The sequence below is a fragment of the Mandrillus leucophaeus genome, unplaced genomic scaffold (assembly GCF_000951045.1).
Source record: "Mandrillus leucophaeus isolate KB7577 unplaced genomic scaffold, Mleu.le_1.0 Scaffold83, whole genome shotgun sequence".
Taxonomy (NCBI): Eukaryota; Metazoa; Chordata; class Mammalia; order Primates; family Cercopithecidae; genus Mandrillus; species Mandrillus leucophaeus.
The window spans coordinates 4353559-4365027 of NW_012109030.1; positions in this window are offsets into that span (position 1 = coordinate 4353559).

Consider the following 11469-nt stretch of genomic DNA (forward strand, 5'->3'; position numbering starts at 1 on the left):
CTAGCACTTTGGGAGGCTGAGTCGGGCAGATAGCTTGAGGTCAGGAGTTCGAGACCAGTCCGGCCAACGTGGTGAAACTCCATCTCTACTAAAAATACAAAAATTAGCCAGGTATAGTGGTGCACGCGTGTAGTGCCAGCTACTCTGGAGGCTGAGACAGGAGGATCACCCGAGCCTGGGAGGCAGAGGTTGCGGAGATCACGCCACTGCACCCCAGCCTGGGTAATATAGCAAGACCCCGTCTCAAAAAATAAAAATAAAAATACTAATTAGTATAATATGATTTGCTCTCAAAAATAAAACAGAATGGAATCACAGAGATCCTCCTGCCTTGACGGTTCTCACACAGACTCCTTTAGGATGAGACTGAAGTACAAAGTCAGGAAAGTGTATAATAGACTTTGGTCTCCTGAGTTATCAGTTTGGCAACCTCCACTAGAGTTAAATTAGCCATAAGAAAATGAACTAAAGTACCAGCATGCTATACACATCAGGAAAAAGAACAAAATGAAATTGTATTGACAAAATATGTCTCTCTTTTCTCTAGAATTGTTCATTTGATTTTTACCCCAAACTTTCCTTGACATGATTAACCAAAGACTGAAAATTGAAGATATGAGACACATAAAGGGTCATTTGAACCTGTAATCCCAGCACTTCGGGAGGCCGAGGCGGGCAGATCACCTGAGGTTGGGAGTTCAAGACCGGCCTGACCAACATGGAGAAACTCGGTCTTTACTAAAAATACAAAATTAGCTGGGCGTAGTGGTGGCACACACCTGTAATCCAAGCTACTCTGGAGGCTGAGGCAGGAGAATCACTTGAACCCGGAAGGCAGAGGTTGCGGTGAGTCGAGATGATGCCATTGCATTCCAGCCTGGGCAACAGAGCAAGACTCCATCTCAAAAATAAATAAATAAATAAATAAAAAGGTTATTTGATTATCTACTCTGGTTTTGAGGCGACATGGACAATTACACGTTCCCTATAGAAATATTTTCTAGAACTCTGTCCATTCCATTCCCAGTACTCTAAATGTCTGGAAGCCTATTTCCGAGGAGCTGATTCCAGTTAGGCTGAAATACCTGACAGTTTTTCTAAAACTTCTACTTCAATTTGTCTCATTTAAATTTTGCCCCATTACTCCCAGTTAGACCCTCTTCCCGTCACCGTCCTGTAGATAATTTTCATATTCCTTTTTAGGTATAATTTAACTGTGCTTCACACATTAACTTGAGTAGACAGTATATGGTATAAATTACAGAAAACAGCGATGTGTGAAGACATTCTGTGGTGAATAAATTAAGGCATTAATTTCAGACATATCAAACTAACACTTTTTAAATTTGTGGTTCCTATGATTTCAGACCTGTTTCCAAAGTCTTTGGAATGGGGGAATTAAATGAAAGAGATTAGTCTAAAACTTCTAACTTTACTTCATAGGTTGGAGACTGGCCATTCCTGATATAAATATATTCATATTTTATAAAGGAAGAACGTTAAAAAGAGAATGTAACATGGAGGACCTGTTCAGATTGAAGGAGATGTCGGCACAGGTGAAAAAGATTGGGATTGGGTTTATCAGGAGGCTGAGGCAGGAGAATCGCTTGAACTGGGAGGCGGAGGTTGCAGTGGGTTTAGCAGCGCATCAGATATAATTGCCTTAGTTGGGCAGTCAGGAGAGAATAAAGACTGTCCATTGGGAGAGGACTTCATCCCCCACCAGGTATTTGATAATGCATCTGAATATGCTGAAGGACTGAACATGTTTATAATATGAAGGAAAGGTTTTTAAAAAGGAGAACCTCCCTCCAATTTAACCAAAATCTCTATGTGCAAAAGAAAAACTTCCCAGCACAGGCTCTCCCGGGATTCTGGAATTTCTGACTCCCACACTGATGGAGAATTACAGACATGGAGCTGGCACTGAAACACACACACATACCACAACTACCACTACTACCACCACCACCACCACCACAACTACCACCACTACCACCACCACCACCACCCCCCCACCCCACATTCTTTTTCCGTAATGGTGTTATAAGAAAGGGGTCTGCATCCAGACCCCAGGAGAGGGTTCTTGGATCTCACGCAAGGAAGAATTCAGGGGAGTCCATAAAGTGAAAGTTTGTTAGGAAAGTAAAGGAATAAAAGAAAGGCTACTCCATAGGTAGAGCAGCCCCAGGGTCTGCTGGTTGGCTATTTTCATGGTTATTTCTCAATTATATGTTAAACAAGGGGTGGATTATTTATGCCTCCTCCTTTTTTTTTCTTTTTCTTTTCTTTTTTTTTTTTTTTTTTTTTTTTTGAGACAGAGTCTCAGTCACCCAGGCTGTAGTGCAGTGGCGCAATCTCGGCTCACCACAAGGTCCACCCACCTCCTGGGTTCACACCATTCTCCTGCCTCAGCCTCCTGAGTGGCTGGGATTACAGGTGCCCGCCACCGCGACCGGCTACTTTTTTTGTATTTTTAGTAGAGATGGGGTTTCACCTGGTTAGCCAGGATAGTCTCAATTTTCTGACCTCGTGATCTGCCCACCTTGGCCTCCCAAAGTGCTGGGATTACAGGCGTGGGCCACAGCGCCCGGCCATGCCTCCTCTTTTTAGGCCATATAAGGTAACTTCCTGACGTTACCATGGCATTTGTAAACTGTCCTGGGGCTGAAATGTAGCAGTGAGGGTGACCAGAGGTCACTCTTGGGGCCATCTTGGGCCAGTTTCTTTACTGCAAACTGTTTTATCAGCAAGGTGTTTGTGACCTCTATCTTGTGCCGACCTCCTATCTCATCCTGTGACTTGGAATGCCTCAACCGTCTGGGAATGCAGCCCAGCAGGTCTCAGCCTCATTCTACCCAGCTCCCATTCAAGATGGAGTCGCTCTGATTCACATGCCTGTGACAGCGAGGCTTGGGAAAGAGTCAAGTCCATCTCTGTTCCCAGTTTTTTCTTCACAGTATTTATCACAGATCCCACATTTTTAATTTATTTACTGTCTATCTCCCCCGGCTTCCCACCTAGAATTTAAACTCCACGAGGACAGAAAACGTATTTTGTGTTGTTCACTTCTGAGCCCCCCAAGTCTAGAAGACTGCCTGGCTCATCCCAGCTAGTCAACAGATATTGGCTGAAGGAATGAATTCATTTACTTGGCACCGATTCTCTAAGGAATCAAAGATATGCATACTTCTTTGCTTTTAAGAGCTAGACAAGAAAACAAAAACTTGTCATACTGTGGGAAGAAGTTATTTAAATTCCTAATGGCAGGCTTTGAGATCGTATTAATCCCTAATTTTTTTGAGACAGGGTCTCTCTCTGTCACCCAGGCTGGAGTACAGTGGTGCGATCTTGGCTCACTGCAACTTCTTCTGCCTCCAGGGTTCAAGCGATTCTCCGGACTCAGCCTTCTGAGTAGCTGGGACTACAGGCATGCACCACCATACAAGGCTAATTTTTGTATTTTTGGTAGAGGTGGGGTTTCACCACGTTAGCCAAGCTGGTCTCGAACTCCTGACCTCAAGTGATCCACCCGCCTCGGCCTCCCAAAGTGCCAGGATTACCGATGTGAGCCACTGTGTCCGGCCAGATCTGACAATCTTCTTAAAAGCACTAGAGATGAGGCTCCATGAAGGCATAGGCCGCGTCTTGCTTGTCTTTTTATATTAGCTCATCGCACGGGCCTGGTATCATGAATGAATAAGAGCCATTGGAAGAGCTGACATAGATCACACTAGGCCCTGGGGTAAGCACTTAACGCGCATCAGTTCATTCACTCTTCACGATATGTGAGAGGTACAATTAGTATCCCAGTTTCCAGGTGAAGAAAATAAGGCATAAGAGAATATAGAACTGCCAGTCCTCAATGGCTTGCCTCTCAGCTCCGAGCCCCCCTACTTTGTGACCCTGGAGCTGGCAGCACATTAGGTCTTGTCAACAGAGGGCACCAGAGGGACACTGCAGGGCCACAGCCTCAGGAAGCCCCTTCCCATGCAGGATCTGGTCCTCCATTGTTCCAGTGTGGGAGCTCAGGGGCCAGCTTTGCAGAGCTCCAGTCGCAAGCTCTGGCCACAGTGTTCTTACAGGTAGCTGCTTCTGCAGACTAGCTCTGTCCCTCGCCTTCTGGAAAGCCATTTGCCTACAGCAGGCTGCGTGCTCTTAAAAAATAAGACTGAATCCCTGACTGGGGGTGGAGGGACCCTCCTCCTCCCTCCTTCCTTTAGCGTTCCCTCTCCCTCAGCAAGATACAGTGGCAGCTTCTGTGCACCTGCTACTTCTGTAGCCCCTAGACGCCTCTATTACCTCTTTTAGTAACTAAGCATCTTCTAAGAGTTAACAATTATTTACATTAAATTTTCCCTAGATATAGCACAGGTAGGGTAATGCAGCGAATCAGATACAGAATTGACCAGGGTTCTACCACCATGAAGTGATAAACCTGGGTTTCAAACCCAGGAAGTCTCCAGAGTATATGCCACAAACTTCTATGCTATACTGTCACAAATGTTTGGGATAAAACTCAGGTTAACACTGCCTGCAGTCTGAATACTTCTAATGCTGCAGGAGGTATTTACTTACCTAAGAGTTTCATTCAATTGCAACAGTGAGAATTGCAATATCATTGTAAGGTGCTCAATTTCAGCTCAGGTATGGCATGGACTAATGCCATATGACCCTAAATTTGAATTTTTCAAATCACTTTCACATGCAGGATTTCACCTGCAAACAACTTGGTGGAGTTGATAAGGCACATGATATTCTTTCTATAGATAAAGAAACTGAAGCTTACAAATAATAGAAATTTGCATGGTGAGTGGTAAGCAAGTCTCCCTAAACCCAGCCAGAATTTCATCTATAATATCACAGTCTTGTCTTGGGGTTTAGTTGCTCCAGAGTCAATTTGACTGGGAGGAGGAGAAAGGAATCTCTGAAAGATCTCTACATCCTAATCCTTGGAACTGTGAATGGTGCCTTATTTGGTGGGGGGGGCGGGAAGCAGGGGTAGGGGGTGAGGGTGGTTTGTAGGTGTGATTAGTTAAGGATCTTGTGAAGGGAGATTATCCTGGATTATCTGAGTTCGGCCTAAATGCCATTATAAGTGTCCTTATAAGAGATGACGAGGAGACTTGCACACGCAGGAACAGGAGATGGTGATGTGAAGACAGAGAGAGCAATGCAGAGATTAGAGTGATGCGGCCATAATCCAAGGAATGCCAGCATCCTGCAGAAGCTGGAAGAGGAAAGAACAAGAAGAGGCGAGGCACAACTTTCCTCAAGAGCCTCTGGATGGACCTCAGCCTCGAGGATGCCTTGATTTCAGGCCAGTGCTACTGATTTCACCCTTCCAGCCTCTACAATGGTGAAATAGCAAATTTTTATTGTTTTAAGCCACCAAGTTTGTAGTCATTTGTTACAGCAGCCTCAGCAAACTGATACACTGACAAATTCAAGCTTAAGAGAAAAGTTTATACAGATAGAAGACAATTTCTTAACATAAAAACATTTGTAAACTCAGCTTCATTAAAATTAAGAACATTAAGATGAAAGCATGAGCCACAGATCGTGAGAAGACTCTTGTAATACAAATATCCTCCAAAATAAATATCTAGAATATAAAAAGAACTTCAAATGGCAAAACTGCAACTACTTTTGCACCAACCTAATTTTTTTTTTTTTTTTTGAGATGAAGTCTCCCTCTTGTTCCTCAGGCTGGATTGCAAATGTCACGATCTCAGCTCACTATAACTTCCGCCTCCTGGGTTCAAGTGATTCTCCTGCCTCAGCCTCCCAAGTAGCTGGGATTACAGGTGCCTGCCACCACGCCCGGCTAATTTTTGTATTTTTAGTGGAGATGGGATCTCACCATGCTGGCCAGGCTGGTCTCGAACTCCTGACCTCAGGTGATCCGCCTGCCTCAGCCTCCCAAAGTGCTGGGATTACAGGCGTTAGCCACCATGCCCAGCCCAACCTAATAATTTTCAAAAGACCAACAGCTCAAAAAATTTTGAATAGGTAAAAGATTGAACATGCTCATCACAAAAGAGGATGTCCAAATGACCAATATGCATAAGAAAATGTGCTTAATGTCATTGGACAATTGGGGAATGCAAATTAAAATCCCAGTGAGATGAGGTACCACTACACCCTCTCATGATGGCTAAAATTAACAGGACTGATAATATCAAGTGTTGGTGAAGACATGAAATAACTAGGACCCTCATACACTGTAGGTGGGCGTATAAATGGATAGAATTACTTAGAAAAATGGCTGGGTGCAGTGGCTCATGCCTGTAATCCCAGCACTTTGGGAGGCTGAGGTGGGTGGATCACTTGAGGCCAGGAGTTCAAGACCAGCCTGGCCAACACAGTGAAACCCTGTCTCTACTAAAAATACAAAAAATTAGCTGGGTGTGGTGGCACGCACCTGTAATCCCAGCTACTAGGGAGGCTGAGGCAGGAGAGTTGCTTGAACCCAGGAGGTGAAGGCTGCAGTGAGCCAAGATCACACCACTGCACTCCAGCCTGGGTGACAGAACGAGATTGAGTCTCAAAAAAAGAAAAAAAGAATTACTTAGAAAAACTATTTTAATAGTAGTCTACCACATCTAAACAAATGTATATACTATAATACAGCAATCCTATTCATGGATATATGAGATAAAGTGTGCTTATGTGCACCAAAAAGCATGAACAAAAATGTACAAGAATATCCATCAACAGTAGATTAAAATTGTGCTACATTCTTATAATGAAATAATGTGCAGCAATGAAAAGTGATGAACTACTACTATAGCCAGCATCATGAATGAATCTCACAGGCATAACATTAAGCAAAAGAAGTCAGACATAAAATAGTACACGCTGTATGCCTCCATTTATATGAAGTTCAAGAGCAGGCAAACCCAAGCTATTGTGAGAGAGGTTAGAAATGTGGTTTCCTTGGGGGGGTACCTACTTTGAGGGGCCTCAAGGAAGCCTACTGGTATGCTGGAGAAGATCTAAATCTTCATCAGGGTGGGGGATACATGGATGTGTATATAAGTAAAACAAATTAATTGAGATATCCACTTAAGGTGTGTATTATTTATCATATATAAGGTAGATCTTAAAAAGAACAAAAAAATGTATTTTAAAGAACCAAGTTAAAAAAAATTAAGGTTAATGCATCATATTTAACAGTCAGGAAACAGCAGACCATTCTAGTTTCACTCAAAAATGGTCTTCAGAATGGATTTTTCTCATTTGCAAAATTTGAATATTAATATATACCAATCTCACAGAGCTATTAAGAGTTAGATAATGCATACATATGCTTGAGCTATAAAAGAAGCCCTATATAAATATAAGGTAATATTATTTCTGGAACATTCCAACTCTCAATTTCACTTATGTAATCTCTTATAAATACTGCCTCCTTTCTCTTAAATTACAATCACCAAAACCAATGAAGTCAACGAGTGTAGAAACTGCATTAGGTCAGCAACACTTCGGAACCGGCGGCTAAAAGGAGGGCGTCTATTCCTTCCATGACTGTCTGATGCGTGATTGTCCTGATGTTGAAAAGTGGATATTTATACGTATTAAATTTTCCTAAAGGATTCCCAGAATCTATTTAATGACAGGATATTCAATTCCAGAAAATCCAATCAAAGATTATAAAAAGACTGAAACCCAATAATCCCATTCTGCTCATCTTCTTTCTGAGGGGGTATTAATAAAACAGTTAAACAACAATCATGTTGTAGACATACTACATCTACGTACATAGCATGATTCAAATCAGACATTCCTTCTAAATCTGAGATGCCCAATGTGGTCACCACTAACTACATGTGACTATGGACAATTTGAAATTCGGCTAGTTTGAACTGATTTGTAATCTAAGGTTAAGATGCATACCAATTTCAAAACTTTGTACAATAAAAAGCATATAAACTATCTCAATAATAATATTCTCACATTGATTATGTGTCAAAATAATAGTATTTTAATGTATTCAGTTAAATAAGATAAATTATTAAAATGAATTTCATCTGTTTATTTTTACTTTTTTCAGTGTGGCTAATAGGACATTTTAAATTACATATATAGCTTGCATTGTATTTCTATTCGACAGCAGAGCTCTAAATAAAGATGAAACTTTTCATAATGCTATTCCTCTCAGGACAGTTTTCAGGAAGAGAATTTTAAGTATCAGGGTTAAGGTTACTTCATGTTTTCTGGCCAAATTATCTGGCTTTGTCAAAGATTGAAACCAACATGAAATCTTTATAATCAAGTGGGTTTAAGCATGGCCATATAATAAAATGTTTGCCCTGCGTGATGTCATTGAATATTTGACCGATTATCTCTGATCTCCAGTAACACATAAACCTGTGGTTCTGGAACTTTAGGGGGCCTTTAGGAACGAGGCAAAGAGTGCTCACTTCGGCAGCACATATACTAAAATTGGAAAGAATGAGGCAAAGAAATGACCTCAGTAGATCCCCTAGAAAACTTTCCAGGAACCCCCAATACAGACACTATGTTTGAATGAAAACAAGATGGCTACAGACTGATTTGGGTCCCCCACAAACTCGTACGCTGAATCCCTAACTTCTAACGTGACTGTATCTGGAGATTGAACCTTTAATAGAAGGTAACTAAGGTTAAAAGAGGTCATAAAGGCGGAGCCCTAATTTGATAAGATTGGTGGCCTTATAAGAAGAGGGAGAGAAAGACTGCTGTCTCCCTATGCCATGTAAGGGTAGCAGTGCGCAAGCTAAGGAAAGAGCCCTCACCAGAAACTGATCCTGCCACACCTAGGTCTGAAACTTGCAGCCTTTAGAACGGTAAGAAAAGAAATTGCTGTTAAGTCACCCAATATGTGGTATTTGTTACGATAGCCTGAGCAGGCTACTACAATAGTCCCCCTTTATCCATGATTTCGGTTACTTGCAGTCACCTATGGCCTGCAAATATTGAATGCAAACTTCCAGAAATAAACAATTTATCAGTTTAAAATTGTGCCCCATTTTGAGCGGCATGATGAAATCTTTAGCCAACCCACTCCTTCTGACCTGGAACGGGAATCATTCTTTAGCCCAGCGTATTCTTGGTAGCTGGTTGGTTATTAGGAAACATAAAACAAAAACAACACAGTATATATGGGGTTTGATACTAACATAGTATATACGGGGTTCAGTACTATCCTCAGGTTCAGACATCCCCTGAAGGTCTTGGACATATTCCCCAAGGAGAAGGAGTGGCTACTATACGGATACCTGCCACTTAAAGCCATCTCACTTCATGTTTTATTTTATATTTCTATTTTTTGGTAGAGACTGGGTCTCATGATGTTATCCAGGTTGGTCTTGAATTCCTGGCCTTAAGCAATCCTTCTGAATCCCAAAATGTTGGGATTACAGGTGTGAAACACCACACCTGGCCCCAAGCAATCTCATTTTAATTAAATATTATAATTAATCTTAATACTAAATGTGATATATATTTTTGTTAGATAAGAGCATAGTGATTTGCACAAAATGCAGAGTAAATAGACATTTATTTTCTCTAAAACTTAATAAGACAGGCCCAGCCTGTGTCCTCTGCAGGCCAACTCACTCATACACCAACTCTGGAAAGCCAGGTTAAAAAGGGTCAAGGAGAAATGACTACTATTTAAAAATATTCTTACTCAAATATTTTATTCTTAACTCTATCAAAAATATTCTCTTCAGTAAATGGAATTTGCATTCCCACTTGAACTGAAAATGCTAAGTTGTTAATACCTTCTCCAGGGATTTACTTCTTGGGATGACACCTTCACTGAGTTCATCATAGTTTAAGCACAATAAAATCTCATTATATGCTCCAAGGCATGAAGGATCCGGGAAGTTCCTTAGTCAGTGTAGAACTTAGCCTTACGGCTTTGAGAATAACATTTTAAAAGGCATTACATAAAGAAAGAATGGATCCCAGCCTGAGGAACAAAATTGTATGCTTTGTGTCTTTAAAAACATCCAAAACAGCCGGGCGTGGTGGCTCACGCCTGTAATACCAGCACTTTGGGAGGCCTAGGCGGCCGATTACTTGAGGTCAGGAGTTTGAAACCAGCCCGGTCAACATGGCAAAGCCCCATCTCTACCAAAACTACAAAAAATTAGCTGGGCGTGGTGGCCCATGCCTGTAATCCCAGCTACTTAGGAGGCTGAGGCAGGAGAATCACTTGAACTCAGGAGATGGAGGTTGCAGTAAGCTGAGATCGCACCATTGCACTCCATCCTGGGCGACAGAATGAGACTCTGTCTCAAAAAAAAAAAAAAATCCAAAATATCTTCAGGTTTTTATGCCTGGTTTTAAAGAAAGGGGTGGCAGGGAAGGAAGAAACCCAAACAGGGTATTGCTTTAATCACGGTTACCACTAATTTTCTGAGAGCAGCAAGGCGCGTCTAAGAACTCCAATAAATGTATACTAAATTTTATGTGTCCCATACATGTTTTCTGGGAAAAAGGGCCCTTGAGCTTTGAACATAATCTCAAAGGAAACAGTGACCAAAAAGGTTAACAACCTCTTGTTGAAGGTTTGCTTTATCGAACGGAAGAAACAGTTCTCCCTCTCCCCTCCATGCCAGGAATACCCAGCCTTCCAGGTGTGCCGCCTTTGGTACCATCCAAGACCTTGGGATGGGTAACCATCCCTGCCTCCACGGCCCGGTTTGCTGGTTACCCTGCTCTTTGGTTCTGTTTCTCCATGCGTGCTTCTGCAAGCTGCCTCAACGTCCCCCTTCCTCGGCAGTTGTCCTAATCTGTGTCCCTGAAGAGCGGTTCCTCAGCGGCCGCCTCATTTGGGTGGGATCCACGTGACACTCATCACATTTGTCAACCTCCCCATTTTCCTCTCTCTTTTGGGGCCACTGGCCTTTGCCCCGTGCTGGAGAGGTAGACCCCCGCCCCTCCGACTCTTTACCCTCTTCCTGGTTGGGTTTGGCGGATACTTTCACGCACGTCCCATCACGTTCCTGTCCTACCATTCCCAGATGGTGTGAATTCTTTTCCTGGCCCACTCGAAAGATGTGAGAAAGAAATGGTGCCTGGAGTACTCTCTCTGCTTCCCCAAAAAGAATATTACACAAAACCAGTAAGCGCTTTGTGTTTGGGTCCATGATTCCGACATATGACCTGGAGAAGCAGAGTCCCCTGCACCTGCCTTGACCATGGCCTCCTGAGAGTCCCCAGGGCCACCAAGCCCCCCATTCCAAGTGCTCTCCTTGAATGTGACTCGGCTCTTCCCACAGTCCGCCCAGCCTGGGTTAGGGAATGGGAGCTCTCTCTACTACACTCTTCTCCACAATATTCTAAAACCTCCTCTCTGTCCTTGTAGAGAGAGCGCAGATGGGTAAGTTTTTTCCCCCCTAAAACTTGCCTAAAATCACCGCGTCGGGCCCCGAGGCGCCCGGGATGTGAGGGCGGGGAGGTGGCTGCCGGGGC